Below are 4,330 nucleotides of genomic sequence, written 5' to 3'. Positions count from 1 at the left end.
CTCCCTTTGGCTGACACACCACACACCCACACACACACACACACACACACACACACACACACACACACACACACACACACACACACACACACACACACACACACACACACACACACACCACATAACACACATACACACACACACATACACACACACACATACACACCACATAACACACCACACACACCCATACACACACACACACACACACACACACACACACACACACACACACACACACATACACACTAACACACCACATAACACCCACACACACACACACACACACACACACACCACATAACACACACACACCACACACACACACACACACACACACACACACACACACACACACACACACACACACACACACACACACACACACACACCTTTAGTCGTGTGTGATGTCTGACTGTGTGGGCGGTATAACTATCTGTGAACCCTTTGCAGTGATCCTCTCGGCACCGGCGGCGTCCCAGCTCTTAATGACTCCGATTATTATAGTGGCCCCAATAATTGACGTGATTATATAAATTTTTTTATTCGGTTAATTACTGGGCTCAGGCCCTACTCGCTCCCAAATCCTCTCTGACGGGAACACAGGGTCCCTGAGAGGGTAAACATGCTAGACTCATCTACAGCGGTTAGAGTAGAACTAGGTGTGAATACCGGTTTTTACCCAGCAGGCGTTTAGCGGTTTTAGCGTTTTGGAAAATCAACACGACGTAGAGGTCCACACAGCTGTCATTAACCTTTTACATTTTTAGTCATTGGGGAGACTCTTTCCAGAGAGACTTACAGTTAGTGCCTTCACCTTCAGGAAGCTGGGTGAGGCGTCAACACATTACGTCTTCACCTGGAGGAAGCTGGGTGAGACGTCAACCATTAGTCATTCACCTGGAGGAAGCTAGGTGAGGCCAACACATTACAGTCATTCACCTGGAGGAAGCTGGGTGGGGCGACAACACATTACAATCATTCACCTGGAGGAAGCTGGGTGAGACGACAACACATTACAGTCATTCACCTGGAGGAAGCTGGGTGAGACGACAACACACTTACATCATTCACCTGGAGGAAGCTGGGTGAGCGACAACACTACATCATTCACCTGAAAGCTGGGTGAGCGACAAACATTACAGTCATTCACCTGGAGGAAGCTGGGTGAGACGACAACACAGTCATTCCCTGGAGAAGCTGGGTGAGACGACAACACATTACAGTCATTCACCTGGAGGAGGCTGGGTGAGGCGACCCTCATTCCCTGGAGGAAGCTGGTGAGGCACGTCATTCACCTGGGGGGAGCTGGGTGAGGCGACAAACACATTACAGTCATTCACCTGGAGGAAGCTGGGTGAGGCGACAACCCGTTACAGTCATTCACCTGGAGGAAGCTGGGTGAGGCACAACCCGTTACAGTCATTCACCTGGAGGAAGCTGGGTGAGCCAACACATTACAGTCATTCACTGGAGGAAGCTGGGTGAGCACACCCGTTACAGTCATTCACCTGGAGAAGCTGGGTAGAGGCACAACACATTACAGTCATTCACCTGGAAAGCTGGGTGAGGCAACACATCATTCACCTGGAGGAAGCTGGGTGAGACGACAACCATTACAGTCATTCACCTGGAGGAAGCTGGGTGAGCGACACCATTGTCATTCACCTGGAGGAAGCTGGGTGGGGCGACAGCACGTTACAGTCATTCACCTGGAGGAAGCTGGGTGAGGCGACAACACAGTCATTCACCTGGAGGAAGCTAGGTGAGAGCGACAACACGTTACAGTCATTCACCTGGAGGAAGCTGGGTGAGAGCACAACACATTACAGTCATTCACCTGGAGGAAGCTGGGTGAGGCGTCAGCACGGTCATTCACCTGGAGGAAGCTGGGTGGGGGCGACAACACAGTCATTCACCTGGAGGAAGCTGGGTGAGACGACAACACATTACAGTCATTCACCTGGAGGAAGCTGGGTGAGAGCGTCAACACAGTCATTCACCTGGAGGAAGCTAGGTGAGACGACAAACACATTACAGTCATTCACCTGGAGGAAGCTGGGTGAGGCGACAACACATTACAGTCATTCACCTGGAGGAAGCTAGGTGAGACGACAACACATTACAGTCATTCACCTGGAGGAAGCTGGGTGAGACGACAAACACATTACAGTCATTCACCTGGAGGAAGCTGGGTGAGGCGACAACACATTACAGTCATTCACCTGGAGGAAGCTGGATGGGGGCGTCAAACACATTACAGTCATTCACCTGGAGGAAGCTGGGTGAGACGACAACACAGTCATTCACCTGGAGGAAGCTGGGTGGGGCGACAACACATACATCATTCACCTGGAGGAAGCTGGGTGAGACGACAACACATTACAGTCATTCACCTGGAGGAAGCTGGGTGAGACGACAACACATCATTCACCTGGAGGAAGCTGGGGTGGGGCACACACAGTCATTCACCTGGAGGAAGCTGGGTGAGACGACAACACATTACAGTCATTCACCTGGAGGAAGCTGGGTGAGACGACAACACAGTCATTCACCTGGAGGAAGCTGGGTGAGACGACATTACAGTCATTCACCTGGAGGAGGCTGGGTGGGGCGACAACACAGTCATTCACCTGGAGGAAGCTGGGTGAGGCGTCAACACATTACAGTCATTCACCTGGAGGGCTGGGTGAGGGCGACAACCCATTACAGTCATTCACCTGGAGAGGCTGGGTGAGGCACAACACATTACAGTCATTCACCTGGAGGAAGCTGGGTGAGGCGACAACACATTACAGTCATTCACCTGGAAAGCTGGGTGAGACGCAACCATCATTCATGGAAGCTGGGTGAGCGACAGCACATTACAGTCATTCACCTCTGGTAGACGACAACATTCATCTTCCTGGGTTCACTTCAGTCATTCACCTAGTCCTGGCCAACACATCTCCAGTCAATCGTAATTTCCCTCCAACCCTGACCTCCTCCTGCCTCTCATCAGTATTCGGTTAACTAGGGTTCCACCCTGACCTCCTCCTGCCTCTCATCAGTATTCAGGTTAACTAGGGTTTCCAACCCTGACCTCCTCCTCCTCTCATCGTATTCGGTTATGGTTCCCTACTCCTCCTCCTCTCATCAGTATTCGTTACTGGATTTAACTCTGACCTCCTCCTGCCTCTCATCAGTACTCTGTATTCGGTTCACCTGCATTTCATTCACCTTATTTAACGATGCAAACACTATTAAACACAATAATTTTGCATCTGGTTTCAAACAGGTGAATGATAATGTCCAGTTAACCGCAAAGCTGCCGTAACATTAATTAAAAATAAAATAATGCATAAATGTGAATGTCGAGGCGTGAGGCCCACCTCAGCGAAACGATGGCTGACTGGGCAGGTTTAATTCACCCGGCATTATGGGGATTCACCTCATGTCCGTCCTACCAGTAATGGGGTTATTTGTTATTGTAGTTTGGTCGGGACTGGCGAGGTGTTTGTTTAATGTGTTTCGGGGTTTGTTGGGCAATGTTCTATGTTAGTCTATTTCTATGTATGTGTCTGTTTATCTATTTCTATGCTTTTTATTGGGTTTACCTTCGTTGCGGCTGTTTCACGTTCCTCTAATTGAAGGTCCTATTTATTGTTCGTATGTTTTTCAGTCGTTGTTTTTGTATTAGGTGTTTATCCCCCTGGTAACCATACCCCATCTGAATCCCCCTGGTAACCATGGACCCCATCTGAATCCCCCTGGTAACCATGAGTGACTCCATCTAATCCCCCGGTAACCTGGAGAGACCCCATCTGAATCCCCCCTGGTAACCGTGAGTCCCCATCTGAATCCCCCTGGTAACCATGGGGCGACCCCATCTGAATCCCCCTGGTAACCATGACCCCATCTAATCCCCCTGGTAACCTGGGTACCCCATCTGAATCCCCCTGGTAATCATGGAGTGACCCTATCTAATCCCCCTGGTAACCGTGGAGTGACCCCATCTAATCCCCCTGGTAACCGTGGACCCCATCTGAATCCCCCTGGTAACCATGGAGGGACCCCATCTGAATCCCCTGGTAATCATGGAGTGACCCTATCTGAATCCCCCTGGTAACCGTGACCCCATCTGAATCCCCCTGGTAACGTGAGTGACCCCATCTAATCCCCCTGGTAACCATGGACCCCATCTGAGCTGGTAACCGTGGAGACACCCCATCTAAGCTACCTGCCCACACGATTCCCTCTTTTCCCAATAACTCTAGCTGAGGAGCCTCCCCTCTCATACACCTTTAGAGCGTTTCAGAGAACCTAAACATCCTCAGCCCCTGTAATAGCG

The sequence above is a fragment of the Salmo salar genome, unplaced genomic scaffold (assembly GCF_905237065.1).
Source record: "Salmo salar unplaced genomic scaffold, Ssal_v3.1, whole genome shotgun sequence".
In the NCBI taxonomy this organism is placed as follows: Eukaryota; Metazoa; Chordata; class Actinopteri; order Salmoniformes; family Salmonidae; genus Salmo; species Salmo salar.
Note: the sequence above shows the minus strand (reverse complement) of the source record.